The sequence below is a fragment of the Cygnus atratus genome, chromosome 11 (genome assembly GCF_013377495.2).
Source record: "Cygnus atratus isolate AKBS03 ecotype Queensland, Australia chromosome 11, CAtr_DNAZoo_HiC_assembly, whole genome shotgun sequence".
In the NCBI taxonomy this organism is placed as follows: domain Eukaryota; kingdom Metazoa; phylum Chordata; class Aves; order Anseriformes; family Anatidae; genus Cygnus; species Cygnus atratus.
The window spans coordinates 21,347,956-21,372,675 of NC_066372.1; the positions used below are offsets into that span (position 1 = coordinate 21,347,956).

Below are 24,720 nucleotides of genomic sequence, written 5' to 3' on the forward strand. Positions count from 1 at the left end.
GTCTTCAGCATCCGATGACTAGACTCAATGACCTAGGCAGCGCTTTCCAGCCCTGTGTTCCTTACAATATATCATTTTAAGACTCTACATTAAATTTGAGATGAAGCATAAATCTAAATTCATGTCAAGTGCTCACAGAAGAAGAAATCATAAATGAGACTATGCATTAAATATGGGTGAGGATATAGCAGTTCAACGAAGGAACCTAAGATTGATCTCCAATACAACTGTGTTTGGGAATACGATTAGACCACAGGAAGACTCATGCAAAGGCAATATTTATTAGAGCAGAGTAAAAGGCCATTTCAGAAAATGTGTCACATCTATCTCCAGCCTTCAATTGGACCGCTGGTATAGTTAAATTTGTGCATATATATAACTGCTTTTCTGGATTGTGGCATATGCCTTCTCCAGTTGACTGAAGCTCATACTTGGGTTGATTTGAATGGGACTACTCAAGTGCTTAAAATTATGCATGTGCTGGATCAGGAGCAGAGAAAAGTAGCAAGAAATCCATCTGAGTCGTAACGCCCAGAAATACAGGTAGGAGCAATACGCACGTCCTAGCTGAAGACACGACAAAAGGCAATTTATTTATTGATTGATTTTTCAAGAAAAGGGTATTCTTTTCACAATAGGAATCAGAATCTGATTTTCTGAAATTCGTTTAACACATACCGCATTGCTGAATAGAGGTAACTTAAAATATGGGTAAGGTAGCAACAGCTACTTTCTTGTTAGGAAAAGGCAATGGTAGCATGATTCGCAGACAGAAATACTGTGATATTGTTCAGAAACTGTCTGGTTAGCAGTTAGGTACATCTCAATCCTAAATGAAAGGTGTTCCAGCTAACGAAGAATAACATTGCTACCAACATCTTCTTGAGAAGGCTAAGCAAAAGTAGTATGGAATTGGTACGGTCAGGAGTTACGCACTTCAGTTACAAACAACGACTGCTTTAACTGCTGACAAACACGGGATTTCATTTTGCATCCATAATGTCCAGCATTTTCCACCATCACTTAATACAACGGCTGTTACAGAAAGGGGAAGTCAGGACAGTTAAATGACTGAAGTAACTATGGCAAAAGTGGACTGATATTTGGGGTTTAAAGAAAGAAAACAGAAACCATTTGTCTAAATTTATAAAAAATTGATTACTTACAATTTTGAGCCTTCTAGTAACAGAAGCATTAAAACTCAGACTCCATATGAGTATACTTTCACCATTAATATTTGCAATAAAACTCGCATTTAGTTTGATAGAATCTACTGTACGCAGAAAAAAAGTAATGTTGGGGAAAACTGAAAAACATCCCCAAGGATTTAAATCCAGTTTGCTGTTCCTACTCTGTGCCACTAGAAAAATAAAAAGTTAAAAATAACGTTCTTATGCAAGGATGTAAAATAAATGTGTTATCAAAACCTGCATCTTGACCTTTCTTTCTTACAAGTTCCTGCTAGATTAATTTTTTTTGTGTATGATTTACAGTGGGAAGAATCCAGCTCAACAGACGTATGGTCCTGTTATACTTCTGCACAAATCAGGAGGACCTAATTATAAAATTGAAGAAACCATCAAACATCAATAGACAGAATGATCCAAAGATACCTTAAAACATATAATGTATTTTTTACTTTGGAAATATTCAGGAAAATGTTATTTTTAGTCAACTTCTTGTTAATTAAGTGATTAGGTTCTGTTAATAAAATAATTTTATCACGGGTGGCTGAAAAAAGAACACCTGAGTTAAGGTTTCTCAGTGTTCCTGTATGTGGGAGAAGAAGGAATTCACAGCTCTATAGGAAATAAAGCCCAAGTCAGAAAATGGCCATTAAACTTTTAAACCAAATAGTTTAAATATGTCAATATTTCAAGCTAAATAGTTAGCAATTTGTTGGAATGAAGTTAGAGAAAAACAACGCCGTTTTGCCGTGTTGGAAATGTTCTCAGAACTCCCCGAGGAGCCCGAGTCCTTCCATGCGTTGAGAAGGGAATTTCATTTGCTGCATTACCAACCTGCTTAGGGATTTATTTATTTTTTGCTCTTTCCTCTAATTTGCCTAAGTTATAACCCTCTGAAATTCTTCGATCTGTATGGTCCAAGGAGAGAGATCAGATCTCAGACAGCCATCCCTAGGACAGAGAAGCGAGCGGAGAAGGAGCGCAGCCAGCGGGGTCAAACACCCAACCACCCCAGCTCCGAGAGGTTTCAAACGGGTCCAAAGCCCCAGCGTGCCGGACTCCTTCACGTCTCCTACAGGGCAGACAGCCCTGCGCCACCGAGAAGGATTAACCATGCTTTTTTTTGCATTCCTCGGGGTTTTTGCATGCAGTCCGTCCTGCCAGGAAGCCCTGGGAGCCAGGCACAGGACCGGAGCAGCGGGGCAGCTTACACCACCATGGTCCCTTGGGAACGGGAACCGTGCTCACGCTGAGAAGCGGTGGCAAAGGGCTCAAAGGGGAAGAAAACCAGAAGGATGTTGGAAGAAAGGTGCAAGAATATGTAAGGAGCAGAGCAAGCTTCTCAAAGGTGCTTTAAAGTCGGGTATGGTAGGATGACAGGAGGGAACCTAGGGGCTTGCCCCTGCTCCCTCCTCATTTCTTCCCCACGCTACTTCCAGAGTTGTCTGCCTCCTCAGAGACCAGGCCAGCTCACCAAGCTAACAGCAAAATAAATATATATCCGATTTCATTTTTACACAGTTTAATCGGTTTATAAAGGGAACCAATGGGCACCAGAGCAGTGCTACGGAGCAGATCAGCACATCCCTGGAACGACGCAGCCAGATGCCACGCAGCCTCCCGAGCGTGGGTATTTTGGAAAGCAGAACAGAGCTGCAGACCCTCCATGGGTGGCACGAGGCCGGGAGGCTGGCGGCTCCGTCCCCAGAGCACGCAGAGCGACACAGCGCAGGTAGGCAGCACGCACCAGCCGGCTTACACACCATAGGCTTACACACAATATATACACTTATACATACACTTATACACAGCGTAAACATTGCTTACAATTGAAAAGTGAGATCCCTAAGTCTCATTTACAGAGTTTAAAAAACTCTGGACGGTAAGAAGAGAGTAACAGTGAACTAATTCAAGTGGCTGATCCACCATGGATAACCACTCACAGTGGTGAATTGGGAATTAAGTAAATGAACACGAAAATATAATGAAATGCAGTACATTCAAAGACGTAAACCACATTTATTAAAATGTTACTTACACATTTTGAAGAACTGGCAAACATCCTGCCGTGTGACTCTGTACAACAGCAGCCTTAAAATATTTTGGTGAGGAATCTAAGATGCCTGCCATTTCACGGGTAGGAATTACGCAAGGCTATACTAAAAGCAAATGTGTAAAAAGAATTAGCCAAATAATTGTGAAGCACTGAAGGAAGATTGACATTAGTCAATCTCCAATTTGGAAATGAAAATACTGCTTAAACCGTGCTATTCTGCAAGTTGCCTGATTTTTCTAGAGCTGAAACAAATACTAGGCAGACAAAGCCCAAACCAATTTAACGTTTGTCAGTCTGCGTATGCATTTATCCAGCAAGAAACCATTCAACTCATCTGCGTGCTATTGCCAGAGAGTTCTTTGGCTCACTTCACATCCTGGGTATCAAGCCTCAGGTTATAAATATCTCTAATGGACTTAGCAACAGTTACCTACAATCCCCGCAGTGCCAGAAGTTTGCTCTCCCAACGCGCGATGCGTTTGGCAGCGTGCAGTTTCTACTTTAATTATCTTTGTGTTTCTTTTCTGAAACAAGCATAAACCAAACTACGCCACTCAGCACGCTCTCTCAGTCAAAACAAACCAAGCCCAAACATGCCCGTGAATTTCCTTCCTCAGCCACGGACGACTTTTGCCTGTCACCCCGGCGTGCCGGCCAGCCAGGGCCGGGCTGAGTGACGGCGGGTGCGAACGCCTCGTGTCACCGCCGGCGTCCGTGCCGCGGAGCCAGAGGACCCGGGAGCTCACTGCCGGGGGGATCGCGCTCAGCAGCCCTGGCTAACTGCTGCCCTTCGATTCTCTTTCCAGCAGGTTGCCTTTCGGGAGCCTGCAGCTCGGAATTCTCCCCGTACAACGGTGCAGCTCCTTCACATCGGGAGCAGCTGGCACCGAAGCATTACCGTAACGTGGACCTGAAGCCAGGAGGCCCATCCACAGCAAGCATGCGGAACATTTAACGGCTCAAGATGTTTTCCTGCATTACATACGTGTCTTGGTTTCAATCCTTCCCAAGCCCTTTCCTGCTGGAATTCCTTCCCCATCTATTAAAACAAACAATCAAAACACAAAAGAAAGTCGGGGGGGTAAAAAGAAATAAATAGATATTCTTCAAACGAGAAACGCCTGGCAAAGAGGGACTAAATGGAACTCTCACTAAGCAATTGTGAGACAGGGAGGTAAGTAACGCAGGAGCTATCGGGAGCAGCAGCCGGAGGCGCTGCAGCCGCACACGCTCCGTGTCCTGCAGCTGCCGGGCTCACCGGGGCACGCACGGCGTTGCTCCAGGCGCAGGCACCGCGCACCTACGGGACAGGAATTCCTGCGAATGACCCACAGATCGAAGTAACAGCGCACCTCCCTGATTCCTTCAGGTGGGGATGACTGACTTTCCCCCCGCAGGCGGTACTACGGTCTTATCTATTTTTCCCCAAAACTATTGAAAGAAAATTAGGTACAGCACATGTAATTACAGGGTTTAAGGTTTTTTTTGATACAGGAAAGGGTTTAAGACGGTAAAAGAACAATAGCAATCAACAATAGGAAGATACGACTGACAGGAAAATTCAGAATTATAGCGTTGAACGATTCCTACGTTTCATTTGGCACTCGGCAAGCCCGCTGAGCTGCCCCCACCGAAAGCTGCATATTCCCAGCCTGGCTGCCGGAAGGGCTCCGGAGGATTAGGACAGCCAGGCACGCGTCGGGAACGCAGCTCGGTGAGTGACAGGCACACGTTAGGTGAAGGGCTTCTCTATTAGTTACTCCACTTATCCTACCCCATGGGCTCCCACGGCGCTGGGAGGTGAGGCCTGGCCCCCAGCCGCTGCCCGCTGCACCTCGCAGTCCAGCAGCAGCAAGGGACGAGGCAGGGACGAAGCTCCTGCCATTGGGATCCGAAACAATTTTTACACAACGGAGCGTCTGCTGCTACAGATTGGATTAGCTCCTGGTGTGGACGCAGCGTATGTTGGCAGAATCGAGCACAACCACAATCCAAGAGACAAGAGGAAGCCAAAAAAAAGAAGTTCCCTTCTCTCCATGTAACTGCCCATACATTCGTTTTTGCCAGCATGGAGATGATGACCACAGAGCATGAAAAATTCGCGCAGCAAAACAAAGCACACTGAAAAATGTTGGGGGATGTGTTTGATTGCAACAACCACAGCACTCGTCCTGCATTACTTCCACCCATCCCTTGAAAGATTTCACCCAAAGCCAAGAAGGCGGCACCACCTCTTCACACTTTTAGGTTTTAAGCAAGAATCCAGCCCATGCTGCATCCGTCACCGGTAGACGCACACAAAGCTGCGACCTGTCACCAAATTTAACAGCTTTCTGCGACGCCCCATGCCTGGGCTGGCGGTTGTGACCTGCCCGCGGACAGTTCAGTGCCAGCAGCTCAGCTAACCCAGACCTCTCTGCTGAGCAAACGTCTCAGTTTCATTCACATGCTTCTGGACACACAGGCTGGATCACAGCAGGCAGGTCCACAGAAAGGAACCAAGAACAACTGTTTTCTCCAATTTCCTTTTAAACATCCAATACCAGTTGCGTTTCATCAGCACACTTCATCACTGTGATGTGACCCAGGTTTCGAGAAGAACGATCCCAAGGAGAAGATGCGTTCACTGAGCTGGCCGAGGTCCATTCGCGTGGGACTAGCGATGCTCTCCAGAAATGCGAGATCCTAGGACACCCTGCAAAGACGCCTGAGCCACAAGGGTAGGGAAGCAGGGAAACAGAGAAGGCACGCAGCCTGTGAGCGAGAAACGGGACAAACGACAACCCGCGTGTCACACACGCCTGTCTGGACTCGCAGCAAAGTCGAGCAGAACGACTTACAGAGTCCTTCACCCAGACAGGCCCCAGAGCGCTTTGCAAACCTGAAGGAAATGCTCTTTGTTAGCTCAAAGGTGCTGAGACTTTTCCCCCCCTCAACAACTCGTGGCCTTTCTTTAACCAACTTATCCTCCTTCCCTAGGAAATCACAGCGATTTCATCGTGTTCCAGCTGATGTACTTCGTATTTTACAACATCCTGTGTTGTATTGTCACTCTTCACAAATCTTCAAGCGTTTTTCCACCACCGCCTCCTGGAGAGACAGCCACCAACTAGGAAGCCGCAGCTGAAGAAGGCTGGATGGTGCTAGGACAGTGCAGGTAGGAGCAAAGTAAGACAAGTGGTCTACAAAACCAGCAACACACACAATATGTACTATCCAAATGTTGGAGCGTGGCTATGAAGTCTGGATAAATGTGCAAAGAAACCACCAGTTCCACCAAGATCACAGTTAGCAATCACAACTACCAAAGGCACAATGCAGGCGGTGCCCCTCAGTCTTCCCTGTTCTCCAAACCCGCCTTTACTTCTCCCCTGTATCTCAGAACAAAACGCCTTCATAACCTGAACAAAACCACACTTGAAATCCCCGGGTTTCAGTGCCCTTGCTTTAACCGTGATCCCCCAGTACGTCCGCCTGGGGCTCACGTACGGAGCTCTGCTCTCCCAAGGCTTAAGCGCCTCCCCTAGAAGAAACATTTTCTTATAAAGATGTTGCCAAACAAGATGAGGAAGGCTTTTCGTAATTGGCCCTAACAGAAAATAAATTTTCTGTTACTTTATTTTTCTGCTGTAGCAATCATACTTCCAGGCACCATTGTTTTGCCATTGCTCTGCTAGCGAGGCTTTGTTTTGATTATGCTATGTGCATTTGGAACTGAAAGTTTATTCCCTCCTGGCCAAGATATTTTTCTCTTTGTGACTGAGGGTACACACTTGTAATTAATTCAGCCTTTTCAGTTTGGGTCAGACTCTTAACCAGCAAAGAAAAATGGAGAGCTGGGTTAACCGTAGAACAGCTGAGCTCAGAACAGAGCCCAAGATCTGTTGCAGCAGAAAGGTACTACTTAGGATCTCTGATGCTGCCAAGACAAGAATTTTACATCAGTCGCCTTTAGGTACTGCGGAGCTCACCAACAGCTGACAAGTTTTGAAAGAAAAGTGTGCAGTACTTGAGCGTTAAACAAGTGGCAAACAGATCCCACTAGAACCAGCACTGTTCCTGCTGAGGTTCGGGAACGGACCAGCTGTCTTGGGACAAATCAGGCTCCCTAGACATTTAATCCACGCTGCCAGGCTCACGGGGAGACTATTTTTGGAAGTCGTCTCCCTCTTGTTCCAAGCCCTGGTACGGACAGGTTGCTGAACGCTTCCTGAGCAGACCTGCCAGGATGTTGTGACAAGCTCTGACCACAAAAAAATCTTCATGGGTTGCCTTTTTTCTTTTTTTTTAAATCATTCATCTTATATTAGTTGGCTTTCTTAATTTAAAAAAAAAAAAAAAAAAAGGAAGAAACAACAAACGAGCAAACACCACCAACTCCAGAAGATTAATAAGCCTAAGCAAGTCTGTGTCGGACTGTGGAAGCCACGGAGTAACTCCTGCATTTGTTACGAGAAGCTGATAGTTTTTGTAAGGTGTGCAGAGATGAATTCTGTTAACTGCACCTGAAAACCTAAACTTGCTCTGCTTCCCCTTAATCTTTCTGTGGGATCTGCACCGCAATCGCGTATTCCACAGGGCTTTGTCAGGTTGCTATCTTTTAAAAGGCTAGATGAAGTTTTTGGCTGCTCCTTTGGCCTTAAAAACAGCAGGCTATTTCAGACTCTTTGTATTGGAGGATAAAAACTCTTTAAATGATGATATGATTCTTATTTCCCTGGAAAACATCTTCCTTGGTGCACTATAAATTCAAAACCTTTCCAAATAGTTTAAATCCTGCTCTCTACCTTGCAAGGAGCTGCTATGATGCTCTTTTTGCACTTGGCTTTCCTGATGAAAAAATAAAAATAAAAAAATCCAACAACGTTGTTACAAATGGGGAAAATGCCATCACAATCGAGTTTTTTTGACCAGTTACTGCCCGTGCCGATCTAAAACTAAACGCTCTCCATTACATAAACATGCTGATTTATATCTGATTTTTTCATAGCCCACTGCCCTATTCCTAAATGGAAAACTTTATTCTTACACATTTCAATCAGTGAGATTCATTTGCTCATTTATACATGTACCTAGATTAAAATTAATTGGAAAATAAGAGCTTTACTAATTCTCGAGTGACATTATGTTTAACTTTAAAAACATGCAACAGAGACATTATGAGCTTGAACCTCATTCACTTCCACAAACTTTCTTGAGATCAGTTTCAGGGACCTGTCTGACCCCATGACAGTGAGGCTATTTTACATTTACTATTTTCTTTCATTTAAATGTGTTTTGTTTTTTTTTTTCCTATTTTGTTCTGGGTGAAAAATCCACAAGAGAAAAATCACTGGCTATTCAGCGGAAAGTTAAATGAGGTTTCTGAACAACGTGCCAATAATGCAAAGCATAATAACCACAATTTAGCACAACAACAGAAGTTTTGTAAGCAAAGATTGATCTTGGAGCACACTGTAACGTTTCCATTCTTCCTTGGTTCTACCCCGAATTTCACTTATTTATTTGACAATCTAACTCCCTCCCTTTTGGTCTAACGTATCTCTGCCACTTTGAAATGCGTGAGACGTAATGAAATAATAACTTTATGGCTGCAAAGTAGCAGGTACGGCTCTGCAAACAGACGGAGAATCGCTCCGCTGAGAGAGAAGATCCTGTTTGTCTAGCGCCTCACTTTGCAAAGTTTATGTCTGCAAACAAAAGGTAGGAGCTGCGGAACTACTAAGGCTGCTGCTGTGATTCTGTACAGTACGGGCTTGCCTTCTGAAGAATAAGCATGCACAATCGGCTAACATTTTAGGACGCCTGGCAGCTTGAAAGTCAGAGAAAAGGGAAGCTGCACATCTTTAACGCAGGGCGCGGATTCACGCGCTACACTAGGAAATGGGAACGAGTAGAGGCAGCTGAAGTCGGCTGATCTCGCCCCTTCTTCCAGAAATCCGCACCTATGTATTTTAAAATAGAGAAATCGGCGAAAAGCGCCGGTATCAACTCTGAGCTTAAGTGGCTGTTGGATCTTCTTCCAATCGTCCCGCGGCACTGGGAGTAAATCCAGCCCCTCGTCGGAACCCAGCAGAGTAAGAGAGGCCCCCGTCCCCTTCCCGAGCAATGCCACCCTCCTGGGCACGGGTTGGTTCACGGTATTACAGAGCAGTTACGTTACATCAGAATTTGGGAGAACTTCCAGATACTAAGGAGAGCTAATTTAATACCAAATTTAATGTAAATTAAGGTGTGCCTTCTATACTTATAACAAAGCGCACGTTACTTCTCACCTGAAGAAACAACTTAGCGAAATCACGGACGAATATTCTTGCTATTTATAAACGTTTTAATGAAAACAAAAGGCGTACTTCCTCGTTTCCACACCTCCTCCCTCCACATCCCTTCCAGCCCGGCAGGTACTTTTTCACTGTGCATTGCGACCAACGGGGGGTGAGGAGAAGAGGCAAGCCGTGGCTCGGGGCCGTTTCCTCCAGCAGCAAGGCCAGGCGAAGGAAGGGGCGATGCTGCCCGCGCTGTCCATCCCCCCGCTGCCCGTCGCCCTTCAGCGGGCAGTCTCCAGCCCCAAGCTTTTGCAGAGCAGCCAGCACAGGGAGCTGCAGCCTCCCTTCTGCCGGCCCAGCTCGCTCCCACCCGCGTGCCACACTTTGCTGCAGCCCCCCGCCAGCCGCAGCCGACCTCCTCGCCGTCACACTCCCGCGCCCTCCCCGGGGCAGCGCTGGCACTCAGCGAACCCTCCCTTTAGCCGAATTTTGAGGCCGGCTTGCTAAACTGAAAGGCTTCGACACGGAACCACACCAACAGGGGCTGGAATACAAACGTACGGCTCCTGGCAGGGGAAAGGACAGCCACGGCAGTAAACCAGCAAGCCCCGGGGTTAAGGCAGCGCTCCATGATCACCCACCTACAACCATCGGACACCCGGCTGCTTAGCTGTCGGCGTGCCCTGGCACAGCCACGGAGGGTGCCAAGGCACGGCTCAGCCCCGGTGGTGCTCGGAGCAGCTGGGAGCAGGGCACAGGCGAGGCTGTTCCCAACACGGAGGCCACCCTGTTTCGGAGGAAGGGAGCTGAGCTGGGAGGATGCGACCGGTGCCACTCCGCTTGCTCACGAGACCACAGGACCCGTCCTGGCCCACTCCGCTCACTGGCGTACCCCCGGCCAGCAGCACTGGAGAGACCGCTGTATGTTGTAGGCTGCTGGGGAACCGCAGCCCCGGCCGCTCCAGCACTGACTGCGGGGCTGTTTCCTTGATGCAATTCTTTCAGTGACTCAGGTTTAAAATTGTCCTTTTATTTTATGGCAAGTTATTGGAACAGACACCATTCGGCTGCAAATTTTTAAAGCACCAGTGTTTTATGCCAGGGTTTCATTTGCTTATTGTACTCTCTGAAGGGCTGCATTCTGTAGCATAAACGCCGGGAAGCTTTTTTCTAATATGCCTGTAGATCTTTTTACAGCCTGGTTTCCAGGGAAAATAAAGCTTATCCAATCGCGTGTCCGTCAGCCCTCCCCTGGTAACCCGCTCACCACCCTCGACGTGATTTGACAGAGAGGGGGAAATTTCAGACAGACCAAGTTCCTACAAGTCTTCTGAATACCTGAAGCCCTGTGGGTAAGCCAGACCCTTCTAGCAGTGAGCGAAAGCGAGCCGCAGCCCAGCCCTTACCCCCGTCCATCCTGGCCGCGCACACACCGCCTTGCCGGCCTCCCCAGCCTGCCTCTGACCAAAAGGATTCAGCAGGGACACCGCAAACCCCGCCGCAGAGGGAGCGCTGGGGACGCCTGGAGCGCTGTGGGTGCAGGGTCTGGAGGTGCGACGGGAGCTGCGAGGCTTGAAAGGATGCACGGCTACGGGAAAGCAGACCTCTTGCATCCTGCTGGTCAAGTAACAACCACCAACCAGATGGATTATTTTAGCTCGTGCTTGTGATTACCCTTTTCAGGAAGGATCCTCATTTGTTGCACTTACAATACGGCAACAGAACTCAGAAATAATTTAAAGAATATATACATAAAAAAGCAGGCACTCTATTCATGCAAATGGTCAGCATCTTTTGTCCCTGAACACTACAGTGGACTAAAAACTCTCACAGAGCAGTATCTTAAAAACTGGGCTTCTAAGTAGAAAAAAATACATAGTCTTCTCCTCATCCTTACCACTCATATATTTCATAAAACAGAATTTAGCTTCTTAAACTCCCTTTGGACACAGAGGATAAGCAAGACCAGCCAGATGAGTTTAAACAACCACCTGTCGCGAGCCCAGTTCACTCGGCAGCCTTTGCACCGAAGCAGCTGAGCGGTGTCGGTGTAGCCACGGGGAAAAGCGCGGAGCCAGGCTACGGAACCCAGGCACGGGGTGAAAAGGCACCTGCCAGCCGCCCAGGAAACTTCGTTCAGATTTTACTCCACTTGCTTCTATTCCGTGACGGCTCGCTGAAGGCTCTCACCCTCGTCCCTTTACGGACTTTTTGCTTCAGATTTGTCCCTTCTTCCACGGACGCCTGCACACCAAGGGCTCAGCATCAACAAATTCCCTCTACAGGTCCGTTGCTGCTGCTCCACGCTGTCCGACTGCCCGAACGAAGGCTGACAACGCTGAGTAAGCTGAAACAATGGCAGCGGGTTTGTCAGCACGGTCACTCTATTTTAAAAATAAAACTAAACCCTCAAAGAAAGGGCCCTGTACCCCAGAAATTCTGACAAAACATCGTCTGCCTGCAAATGCGGGCACAGAGCTTCTCGAGCTGCCAGCGACAAAGTGAAGAGCGTGCGGAAAGCTGCGCACACTTCTCTAACCTCACAGCACCCAAAATGCAGAAAAAGGGGAACAGAAAATACATAGAGAGGAGACAGAGCAGAGAGCAACCTTCGTCAAATAACTTTTTAACTTTGAAAGCACGGATCACTGATGACAAATGTTTATCTTCTGCTCTTGAACTACTTTATGGGTTGGAACCCTACTATGTTAATTGCCTCAGGACGTTTTTATATTAACTATTAATCTTTGAGAGCGAACATTATCAAACATTTTCCAGATATATAATAAACCAACCTACTATCACCAGAAAGTTATCTTCAAATAAATCCAACAGGATAATTAAGCACACCAATTAAGCATGGCAGCTCTTCACCTGAACCATACCCACACAGCTCACTTCTCCAGCTGAGCTCTCCGAGACCTTTTCTTAAGAGCGCTCCCGAGCTTTCTGGCCCCTGGGCATCACAAAAGTAAGGAGCTCCAAAGACAGTGATTACAGTTGTTTAAGAATATCACTCCAGCTACACTCGAGTCTCCAAAATCTGTATTTTTAAGAACATATAAATTAAAAAGTATCGTGCTTCCACTAACTTGCTTGTTTTCTTCTTTAACGTTCATAGATTCTGCCTTGATAAGCAAAATAAACAAGCTCGTCCAACCTTCCTTAAATTGATTTAATTACAACTGCTTGCTCTTGACAAGTCTAAGAAGGTGTCAAACAAACTGGGCTAGGTAACTCAATCAAATACACCGTATTTAAATCCAGCACACACAAAGCCTGCAAGTTCCTGTTCTCAGCTCTCTCTGCTATTTACAAGTTACCTCCTTCTTGTGGACTTTTTGTCCTCGGAAGACAAACCTCAACATTTCAGGCGTGCTATACTTTGGCAGAGACGGAAGCAGCGCTAACTGCTGCCCGTGTAACTACTACCAGCACTCGGCCTTCTCTCACCCCCTCTAGCTCCAAATCCAGCAGATCCTCATTAACGCCGCCAGGCCCACCCCGGACAGGCAGCAGCCCCCCAGGCCCTGGGCTCTGGAGCTGCCGTACCTGGACGAGCTCCCCCGGGAAACGAGAGGGTCCTGGAAAGCGGGGACAGACGCTGGGTTAGCTTGTGTGAAAAGGGCACGGAAAACGCAGAGAAGGCAAAAGAAAACACAGAACGCAGCTCTGCCGCCTCAAGTCAGCCCACTCCTTCCTGAAATAGCAAATACTTCAAAAACGCGCGCCCTGAGAGGTACGCTACAGAAGGGGAAGCCTAGAGGCAGCGGTGGTGGACGAGGCAGGGTCCCACGGGGCAGCACCGCGGCCGCCCGCCGGGCAGGAGGCACCGCGCGCCCCTCGAGCCAAGGAAATCCGCGCTGGTGGTGCCTAACCAACCACTGGCTGGTGTCTGCCAGGGCGGCGAGGCTGTCGGAAATGTGAGAGCTTACCCTGAAGTTACACCGATGCAGTATTCTGGGGGGGAAATACTCATCTTGTGTCATCAAATCCAGCTAAAGCACGGCGAGCGCAGTGCGACTCGTGCTGGCACAGGGAACCCCTTTGTGCAGGGGTTTTACCACTAACGAGGCTGCTGTCGAGGCTGCTGTCGCCGCGCCAGGGAAGTCCTTGTGGTATAGGCTAATCCTGAGATTGAATTACCTACCTGCCTCTAATTAGCACCTCCTAAAATACAGGATGAATCAAAGCAATCATAATTTAGAATGGCCTAAAGTAAACCGAGTTATGATTTAGACTGAATCAGTACAGCAGAAGCTGAACTGCTGAGGACAACCGCTCGGATTTGATGCGAGTTCCCGTTCATTTACTAACTTAAATCACCTATTCTTAAACGTACCCTAAATAAGGGCAGGTCCCTTTTCTCTCACGTGAGGCTTCCAGAATGCTCACGTGCCCTACAGTCTCACTCTCTTAGCCTTACTCTGCTGATAACGACACGCTTGCTGTGCTGTCACCGCACGTGTTTGCGCATACAGGTAAATCCCAGTCCAAATGTTTTAGCTGTGTATTTTTTTGCTGCTCCTCACACTTTGTATGCCAGCAACAAATAGCAGGATATATACTTCAGCGCTGTGCTACTTTAAGCAAGTATACAGAGCTTACTTTCCAGATGCTCTGGAGTTAGCAGCTCCTTTTAGGTAAAGCTATTTTCACCATAATGCTTACCTTGAAGTTACACCGATGCAGTATTTTTATACGCGAAACTATGAAGTGTTTTATGCCCTCTAACCCAATTCCTCACCCAACAAATAGAAATTCTGGATTCAGAAGGGTGTCTGGACTACTAGGGGTAACTTCAGTTCCTGTCGTCTCTTACAAGCACCTTCAGCATCGCACCACTCAGCGGACAGAGGACCCTCCTTAGACCTAAGGTAACAGACAGGCGGCTTCCCAGTGCTGCCTTTAGGGTTCTGCCAGCTCGATGCATACAAACCCAACGGAAGGGGCTCAGCTCTCATAAAGCTTTCCCCGTGGGGAGCTGCGTCTTTTTGTCACCCTACAGCAGAGATCGATGTGGCTGCCGCGTTAATTCTGCCCACCAGCAGCTGCGCATCTGCTTCCCATCGGGCTGTCCGCAGGGCCCAGCACCATAAATACTAAAGCATCAGGTAGGGAAACTGAGGCAACAAAGGACATGTGTCGGAGCACGCACCCGGCAGAGGTGCAAATACACTTCAGCTTTCCTGATACTCAACTCGGTGTTTTCCTACACCAGACTGTCCTGACAAGCGTTTCCCTGGATCATGAGGTAAGATGAAAAAACTTCTTATTTTCCATAGCTAAGAGGACTTTAATCAAAGTAATTATTGGAACTGATGTGATTAGGAAGTAATCTATTTCGAAAATGTTAAGACTGCCAACTGGGAAACTACTACCCAGCCTCTGATTGCTTTAGGTGTGGACGATTTCAGAGTTGATTTTTCAAGTATTACTGAATATGTCTTCATCCGTGATTGTAAAATATTTTTCTAAAATAATAAATAATCGCTATCTAGGCAACTCACCATGTAAACAGCACGTTAGGCTGGCGCACTGACAAGTAGCTGTGTGCGAAGTTCTCCTCCGAGCAGTCAGAGGCGATGCACTGCACTGCAACTGACACCGCACTTGAGCAACTTAACCTGTGGTTAAAGCACTCCGTAGGGCTGACACTGTCAAAACCGACGTGAATTAGATGGCTACTCCTCTTAAACCAGCTTGTAAAGAGCTTACTGCTCCTTTGCAGGATCAGAGCAGCATGATTCAATTCATACACTCTGCCCTAAAAACTGTAAGTCATTATGAATTTGATTAATCAATTCTGCGCTTATGGTGCACGTTTGCTTTTTCTGAAGACCTAACTGGGATGGATAAACATCAGATGAGCTCTTCACATGCAATAGATGAAAACAATCTTCTGCTAAAAATTTACAAGAGATTGGTGCCAACGTTGTAGCGGTAACGCCAGCTGCTAGCAAAAGGAAAGAATTTTGTTCAGACTTGGTCCTTTACTTCCTGGGCTAAAAAGAGTAAGAAGCATCCTATCTGACCCACTCAGGGCGATGAATCAGAAGGGAAAGGAGGATTGCTGAGAGGAATGCTCCTGAGAAAGTGGGGAATAAGGATGGAGCTGAGGGGGAATATGGGGGAGCAGCCTGTGGCTGTGGGGTACTCCTGGGCTGACGCTAGCAAGGTCCAAAAGCTGCAGTCCCTAGGAATTGGCTCCCCTAGGGAGACCAGGCTGAAAACGCACGGATGGGTAAGAGCTTGTACAGGGTTTGAATAGGGAAGAGCCGGGACCCCAGATACTGGAAAAGGCAGCTTCAGAGTTAAACAGCTACACTGACTCCAGCTCTTCGGTTGTGAACTTGAATCCATCCTGAAGACGTTCTGGAACTTCCAGTTATCCCTTCTAAAGGACAAGAAGTCTCGAGCTTCTGTCAGAGAATACAGATGTCTAGAAACACACACTAATTTTAAATTTCTGCCAAATTCCAATCCTACTCGATGCATGCTGTTTTGCCTTCTCTTGAGAGCTCTTGCCAAAATAGTTTGACTTCCAGTATTAGTTCCTAACAAAAATGTGCAGGAACTCCGAGCTATTACTCCACTTACACCTATGAAAAAGTTTCCTCCATGGGAATGAGATATTTGCACAGAAAACTGTCAGAAGAGGAAAAAGTGATTGTTAGTCTTCTGGAAATAGTATTTTTGTTGGTGTCACCCTCACTAGCATTACAAGTGATCAAAGACAACAAATGCCAATACAGTATGGAAAAACTCTGTAAGATGGAGACTAACTTTCCTTTTGGATTCGGTAGCAGTTTTAATCACCTGATGCTATTCAGCCTGCAGCAGTGTCATGTCAGTCTGCCGGGGAATCAACACCGGGGAAGGAAGTTACCAAGGCTCGCAGTGGAAGTCTGGAGATGGAAAATTACCTTTAAATTATGAAAATGCATGTGCAGTTCCAGCATATGTGGAATGTTTACATCGCTAGAAGAAAATGATCTAACTCTAACGTTAAATCTGCGGGACAGAATGACAGCAGAATTTTTTCTTTAACGAAGGAACTTTCTCAGATGAAACAGGAATGTCAGCTTCAGCGCATACTCCGCTGACTGGAACAGGATCAAGTCTTAACTAAGTTCCACACAATGTTTTCAGGGGAAAAGTGGAGAATGTTTTATGGAATTCAAGCCTGGATTTGGCTTGCATCCTAGAACATATATCTTGTTATGAAAACTGCTGAAACACTTTTAAGTGGGCAAGCCACAAGTGTCCTTGGAGCTATCCACTCAACTGGAAGTCACACAGGCGAAACTGAGGTAGAAAAGCTCGGGTTTGGGGTGGTGGTGGGGGAACGGAGGGAGGGGAAATCATCTTGGAAGCGTATCTGTTACACAGAACTGTTCACTTGTGCCTACAGCGCGAAGCAGTTACAACTTGTTTTCTGTTATTGTCACAGATCCAATACGTTACTCCAGCTAAATCATAATCTCTTCCTGCCTCGGTTCATCCATGTGTAAACCTGATTCACTAACTCTTACCTTAATGTGTCATGGGGCTTAATTAATAACACTTAGGTCTTTTAAGCCCTCTACAAACATTAACTACTTCTTGTAACAACTCTCCGAGGTATTATTATCCCCATTTTACCGATGGAGAAATGGCAAGAGGCTGCGACTCGCCCAAGGCGACGGAGCAATAGCTACACGCAGAGATCTTTGCGGACCATCGCGTTGTAACGGCGGAAACTTATCGCGAGCGGCCGGGTCGATCCGCACCACCTCGGAACCGCTTTCCGAAGCGCCCCACGCGCAGAAGGAGCACCGGGAGCAGCGCTGCCAGGAAACAACGGGCTCGGAGCGAGCGCGACGACCGCGGCGGCGCCGGGCAGCCCCGGGACGGGACGCAGCGGGGGGACACCGCCACCGGCCCCCAGCGCCGCAGCCCGAGCTCCACAACCCGGGCGCGGGGCGGCACAGGGCGCGCTGCCCCCCGGAGCTCCGAGTTACCGCCGGGAGCCCGGCACCCGCCCCCGGCCCGGCCCGGGACGAGCCCCGCGGCGGCCGGGCGGGGCGGGCACCCCGCAGGCCTCGGCCTGGAAGGGGCGGGGGGGGCGCGGCGCGGGGCTGACAGCCGCCCCCCGACCGCCCCCCGAGCGCGGCGGCCGGGCCGGGCCGGCTGAGCCCCGGCTGCGGGGCTGGCCTCGGCCGCCGGGCAGGGACGGGCGGAGGGGAGGGGGCGCGGGGGGACGCGGCCGGGCGGGGAGCGGGGGACGCGGGGGGCCCGGGGGGCGCGGGGGGCTCCCCCCCGGTGGCCGCACCCCGCTTCCCCCCCCCCCCCGTCCCGGGCTGGGACCCCGCGCTGCCGGAGCCGCCGCCTCGCTTACCTGCGGGCGCGGGGTGCCGGGGAGGCGGGCCCCCGGTGGCCGGGCCCCCGGCGGCCGGACGGGCCGGGCCGGGCCGGGCCGCGGCGTGCCGAGCCGGGCCGGGCCGTGCGGGCGCCGCTGTGTTTACACCGCCGCCGGGGCTCGGCGCTCCGCAGCCGCTCAGCAGCCAGTCGCCATTTCCCGCCTACCGACCTGCTGCACCGCACCGAGGGACCCGGATGGCAGCGGGGCCGCCGCGCACGCGCAGCCCGGCCGGGGGAGGGGGCCGGGGGCCGGCGGCGCCGGGCAGGCCGGGAAGGAGGGGAGCGGGCGGCGGCGGCGGCGGCGGCGGCGGGGTCGGGCTCGGGCTCGGCTGCCTGATCCCGAGGGCCGCTGCCGCCGAGGGCCGGGCAGGTTGCGGCGAGGGCCGGGGGCGCCTCACGGGGCGGCTCTGGGCCGGGCCGGGCTGCGGGACCGGCGGCCGCCGCGCCCTGAGGTGAGGTGGGGGGGGGTCTCTGAGGGAGCCGTCCGTGAGGGGAGCGGGGTGGGGGGGGCTCTGAGGGAACGGGGGGCCGCGAGGGGAGCGGCCCCGCCCGCAGCTGCAGCTCCCTGAGGCGCGGGGCCCGGGGAGGGGGCAGCGGCCGCGGGGTGCCCGAGGGGGCTGAGGGGAACGGCCCCGGCCCGGCCCGGCTCCCCCCGGTCTCTGGGCGGCGGGGTGCGGAGCTGGCGGCCTCGCTCCCCCCGGAGCCTCTCCCACAGCGGGTCTGGCAGCCGCTGGCCTTCCCGGGAGGCCGCTGGAGACCGGCCCGGCGGGGGGCGAAGCGCCCGGCCCCTCCGACGCTCCGGCCGGCCCTCCCCTCGGGACGGCCCGGGTTGTGCGCTGCTGCCTTCCGCAGCAGCAGGCAGGGCTGCGTTGGTGCTTTAAGACGCCTGTGGAGCCTAGCGTGGGGCTTTATTCCCACTTCCTTTATTATTTTCAACTTTTAGGCAGCCTCTCTTGAGGTGCTGGGGGTGCTGCCTGCTGGAGCAGTTGCGTGCGTTAGAGAAGCAGCCCGAGCACCCTGTGCAGGACAGCAGGGAGGTGGCAGGGCTGGGTTGGTAATTTACAACCTACTAAACTCGTATATCTGATTTTTCTTTCTGTCGGAGATGGCTTTTATCCACCGAGCCTTGTAAACAGAAGTCTTCGGTTCTCAGATTAATATGGTTTATGACCTTAGGACAGCTTCTGAAGTTAGTGCTGAAAGTAGCATGTTTCTACAAAAGCAGCTTTTGTGTGCGCGCTCTCACATAGCAGTCGGCAGAAACCCACAGGTATCGTGCGTTTTCTTTTTCTAATGCCTGTTGACTCCCATTTTAGCTTTTAGACCCCCATCATATTATAAAAGTCCCAGCTCTCTAGTCACTTATATTATTTATTGGCTTGTTAAACTGATCCACATCTGCTGCTGTGAAGCCAAAATTTGTTTTAAAATTTTATCACAGCACTCGTTCTTTAGCAGAAGACACTGTAAAAATAATTTTACCTTAGTTTCTGAAGAAAAAAAGTCATAAAAAGGCAGCAGGAACAGTGTAGTCCTTATTCAGAACAGGCCTTATTCCTTTAGAGCATTCAAGTATTCCTAAGCACAATCATTAAGCATTGTACTTGAATATTTTTTGTATGATCAGCTGTGAAAAAGGTTAGCTTGGACATGTTAAAACTTAATTAAACTGTTTGTCAGTCCATTAAGAGGAACTAGTATGGCAAGATAACTTTGTGATGTCTCATCGTACAAGCCCAAAAGGACATCAACGATACTCAGAAAGTGGGAGTTTTGAAAAATGGTAGGTGGAAATACTTCTTCAAGCTATGTAATTAAAGTGGAACTAGCTGCCAGAGGAAATCATTTGGCAGGATTCGAAGCAAGCAGATATTTGTACGAATACCAAAACCATCTAGTGCGTTTATAACAAAAGCCAAAAAAACAACATTTAGAAGAGATACTAAAGGATATGACTCAGGGTTCAAACTAATCTTTATGGGAACGAGAGGTGTACTTCTCAGTACTATGGAATATTTAAGTATGTCTTCCGCAGTGCTTTGTGCCATCCTCAAATTATCAGGGAGGGGGTGTTGGAGGGTATTGGTGTTGGAGGGCTTGGTCCCGTGTCGGGTGGGACTATAACAAGTCGTGTTGTTAATTGGCATTGCTGTGAAGGCAAAAGTTCAAAGGTCCTCCTGCTGAAACTTGTTCCCCGTGTTAATAACGTATAACGTGCAAGGAGTATTAGCTCTGCCTGTGTGTAAAATGGAAAAACACTAAATAGTGCTGTGGCTGCGTGTACGCACGTGAAGCGTTACAAGCTTGGAACGTGTGCTTGCTTCAGAGAAGGCTCGTGTATTGGCAACGGCAGGTTTTTCCCTTGACAGTAGATTTCAAGGACTGTCAGACTGAGATATTCTAGGTGCATGTTTTCTTCACTTTACAGAGAAACTGAAGGGAAAAAAATGCATAGTTGCCAGCAGCGTTGCACATTCTTGAAACGTTATACTCTGTGAATGCTCATTTGAAAGGCCGTTCTTCATGTTTTATGATTTCCTCCTGAATTCACCTTCCTGCAGCCCCAAAGTCTTGCTGATCTATTAGGTTGTTGTTTACACACTGATCATGCTCATTGAAAATGACTTGCTTTGGAGTGACTTTCCTATTCGTTACGGAGATTCAGCATGGGTGAGCCCACCAGTTTCTCCTGGGAAGCTGTTTCATATGTCTGCATTTAGGGATTGTATTTTGTTACAGGTTTGAATGTAACTTCCAGCTATTGCGTCCAGCACTTCTCAGCAAGACTCAGAAGTTGTACGCTGCTGGAGTTGTTCTTCCCTGCGTCAGGACCCGCACGCAAGGATCAGGTCACGCCTGGAATTCTGTTTCATAAGCTGAAGACGGTGCATTCCTAAATCTTGCCTGAGGGGCTTTGTTTTTTTTTCTGTGGAAAAGGGTTTTATTCCCTGGATAATGTGGGGGCCCTTTAAGTTCTCCAGCATTTCAACATCTTTCTTTATTTGTAGGTCCCAGTCGCTACTCTGAGCACAGTCGTTCAATGTAGTTTATTCTGCCAAAGTGAAAATAACTGTGATGTGACTATGAGAGGTAGTTGTATAAACAAAACAATTCTCGTTTGGGTTTAAATTTTTAAAATCACCTATTTCCAGTATTTGTTGTTTCTCTTGCTTGTCTGAAGGGAATAAATTTTGTTTAATAGGGAAACAGAACCACGCACTTGACTTAAATGAGAAGCAGCTACCAGGCTCTGCTTGCTCCTTTGTGCCTAGACGTCTGTGATCCAATCTGGCTGTCCAGGAACAGCCCCAGACGTGGTGTTCTGACTGCTTACACTTCAGCTGACGGGAATCAGGATTCAGATGGTACTCTGCGCCTGTTCAGAAACAAAGGCAAGCACAAATTTAAACCAACTTAAATGTATGTTTGATCTAGCACAGAACGTCTTTGAAGTGTCTACAGTCAAGAAACAATCCTCTGGGGATGAAAATACACATCTGCAAGTGGTCAAGCCCAGTCTGGGGAAGTTAAACTGTAGTGTCCGTACTAGCAACCCCATCGGTGCTAGGTGGGAAGAGATTGATACAGGTCTAGGGATTGAGCATGCTGGTTTCTGTATCGGCATGAAGTTCTTGCATCAGTATCGTAACCCTTTCTGTCTGTCTTGAAAATTCCAGTGTAGTCTACTAAATAGGTATATATGCCCCGCTTTTTTATGTTTTTTTTTTTCTATTTTCTTTAAACCAGTGCTGTACTAGAGAAACACAGTATCCTTGGTGCTGGAGTCTTTAAAAACTTCTAGCTATTGCAGAACTCTGCACTATTTCTCCACAGCAATGCAGACTATTGGAAGCACCCAATCTCACTTTTTCTAATTTCTTCCAGAAAAGATCCTATTAAAAATTCTGGTCCTTCTCTTCAAAGAAAGGTCTGAGGTTACTTAAAGTTTAACTTGAAAGTTGAAATACTTGGGTCAGAGGCTATTTAAGGTTCTGCATATACCCTGAAGCAAGGACTGCAGTTATGATTTCTGGTGAAGTTCTCCATAATACGGACGAAGCTGAAAGTTGTCGGTTACTGAATTCCTTCAAGGGCTGGTGCTGAAAAGTGAAATAGATTCTGCTAACAATTAGGGACCTCAGGAACCTCGCTTCAAGTGAAACAGCATTTTCCCAGAGCCACCGCGTGGCTGAGGCTGGAGGCACCTCTGGGTCCCTCTGGCCCAACGCCCCCCAGCAGGGCCACCCCCAGCTGGTGCCCAGCCCACGTCCGGCTGCTGGAGCTCTGCAGGAGGGCCCCCAGCACCTCTCGGCACAGCCTGTGCCGGGGCTGCAGCACTGCGGGCACAGAACATAAAGCAAACCTATGATAGGAAGACACTGCATTGCATATGTGTCTTTGCCGTAGGAGAATGTAAGAACGCTTTGACAGGTGTTAATCACTTTTGTTAATGCACTGTTTGGAGGAAACGCAAAGCTGATAATTCACAGCATGTTTTGAGCAAGCTTGATAATGGACTGCTGGTACTGTTTTACTGTTGCTACTACCTGAGAAACGGGGTTTTAGAGAAATGCGATGTCGTGAATTCAAATAAAATTTGATCTTTTCTTGTGTCGTGGAAGTTGAAGCAATCGCTGTTCTATGGTGTGTTTGGCTGTGTGCAAGCATGGAAGTGCTTCAGTTGCTCTAAGACACGTGGGAAGCAGTGAGCTTGTGGCGGTGAATTCTCCACGTACCACAAGTGCACATGCATTTGTTCAGGCAAATTGCCGAGAGTCTGAGGGGAGCAGTACGTGGTTGTGTGCGCAGGGAGGTCGGGGGAGTGCCACATTGCCGTAGCTGTGCCGTGAAGGTAAGGACCTGGCTCCTCTTCCTCCTCCACTCGAGGCTTGGCCTCTGGCGGGTGGAACAGTGCAGCGCGTGTGTGGGGGTGGGGGGGCTCACGCAGCCTTTTATAAAACTGGTTGTTTCTGCAGAGGGTCTGTGGCATGTATCAATGCTCCACTGAAGCAGAAGGGCGTGACAGCCTCAGGTCCAGTCACCCTGGTGTATTTCCCAGGCAAATCATGCTGTGAATCCCTGAAAACGTGTAATTTTGTACTGCAAAATGCTTACAAGAGTTCTTTTGCTTTGCAGACTTTGTTTTTCACTGGTTATGATTTTGTCTATATGAAAATGTAAAATAATATTTAATAAAATACATATATCATCAGTTGTTTAGTGTCTGTTTTCATCTTGCCATTTGTCACTTTAGTCTTAAAGAAATGTAAGCAGAATCCTCTTTGCAGCTTTCTGAAAAAAATGGTTATTTTTCATCTGCTTAATACAGAGCTAATTTTTCCCTTTTGGTGAGATACTACTCATCAGCTTGGTTTTCCTAATTTTAAACTAAATTAGGTTCACCAAGGAGTTTTAGCTCTTGTGGGATCCGTGTAACTTTGAGAAAGCTTTGGGAAAACCTGTCTACTGAAAACCCACAAAATTGGATAGTGGGACGAACTAGAACAAATTATTTCTTCAACTGTTTGTTGTAGGTGCTTGGATTTCTAATACGTGGCATTGAAATCATCCTTCGCTCTTGGTAGCAAAGTCTTCAGCTTGCTATTAATTGTTTTCCATCTGTTCATTACAGAGGTACCTGGAATTCATGTGGTCGTTGCTGTGCTGAGGCTTTTCCCGCTAAGCAGGATAAACATCCCTCTAATTTGAAGACTGAATTAAATCATCCTGAGAGGAAAATGTAGTCTCCTCTCCAACCCTTTCTGTGGGGAGGAGAGGAGGAGAGGAAAATGGAAGTAAGGAGGAGGGGAGGGAGGAAAATAGCGGCAGGGAGAACACTGACTGAACTCTGGTTGTTTTTTCCCCTGTTCTTAACACGCTAAACTTCTACCAGCTTCGAATTCCATTTATGTCTCTGAGGTATAAGAGAGTACTCATATTTTAAACTGAAACAAAGATTTTTTCCTCTGATTTTTAACAATGTAATTGATTTGAGCGTCTGTAATGGAGTAGCAGTTGCATAAGCTTTGAAAGTTCATATCCCATTTGTATGCTAATGTCTCCTCAAGTCAGATTTCTCTTCAGGGCTGGGCATAAAAACAAAGTACTGCAATCACTTGCTGATCAAAAATGACTTGGGAATATGTATTTTCTCAGTTTGACCTTGAGCAAAATATTTTTGGCATCCGAACATTTAATTTACATGGACTTATAAGTGCTTTTAAAGTATAGCCTTTTATAATTGGGGTTTTTAAAGTTTGATTATTTATGCAAAGTGTATAGGTGTTCTGTTCTTCTGTAATTTTGCATTTGAAATCTTTAGGAAATGGGGCAATTGCAAGAATTTTCTTGGCCTTTGATATGGTATCAGCTCTAAGTGTTTGAGGAATTTAGTATTTTCCTAAACTTCCTCACGCAGTTGTTATATGTTAATTAGTTTACATTTGTACTGTGCTTTGAAGCTGTAAGGTGGTGTTATTCTTTAATTAAGAGGTCGGTAGAGATCTCCATATTTAAGTGGGTGCAGATAGTTCACAATACGTTGAAAGCAGTTCTTTCAATAACCCTGCTGCCACAGCCTGCATTATATTTTTAATTACCCCATTATTCTACTGGATGCCAAAATCTGGGGTTTGCATCCTGTCCCTAAAGAATGAAGGCATCCAAACGTCTGCTGTTTGGCCAGCTGCCATTATTCCTTTACACCAAGGACTACGTGTAACAGTTGTTTATTTAGCCTGTGCAGCTTTTAGAGTTCAAGTAAGTTTTGGAGACTGAGATAGGAGAAGTATTGCAGGCATTTCTGAAC

At 47.9% G+C, this 24,720-nt stretch overlaps 1 protein-coding gene and 1 long non-coding RNA gene across 5 annotated transcripts in view; one reads left to right on the plus strand and one right to left on the minus strand.

The window, feature by feature from the left end:
* The window catches only part of CTDSPL2 (CTD small phosphatase like 2), a 43,902-nt gene extending 25,799 nt beyond the window's left edge, over nt 1-18,103 (minus strand). Inside the window, exon 1 of one of the 2 annotated variants that reach the window (XM_050713027.1) lies at nt 18,082-18,103. The gene's annotated coding sequence lies outside the window, so the exon portion shown is untranslated. Of the gene's footprint in view, nt 1-17,889 lie in introns of both variants that reach the window. The other variant, XM_035568973.2, reaches the window with a different exon arrangement.
* A 116-nt stretch (nt 18,104-18,219) lies between these two features.
* LOC118259420 (uncharacterized) lies at nt 18,220-22,533 on the plus strand. Of its 3 annotated transcripts, XR_004782025.2 has the most exons (4): nt 18,220-18,364; nt 19,018-19,182; nt 19,593-19,695; nt 20,652-22,533. It is a non-coding gene; the product is annotated as an uncharacterized LOC118259420 (long non-coding RNA). The 3 variants fall into 3 exon arrangements; XR_004782023.2 differs by lacking the exon at nt 19,593-19,695 and having other exon boundaries at nt 18,234-18,364; XR_004782024.2 differs by lacking the exons at nt 19,018-19,182; nt 19,593-19,695.
* The last annotated feature ends 2,187 nt before the right edge of the window (nt 22,534-24,720 follow it).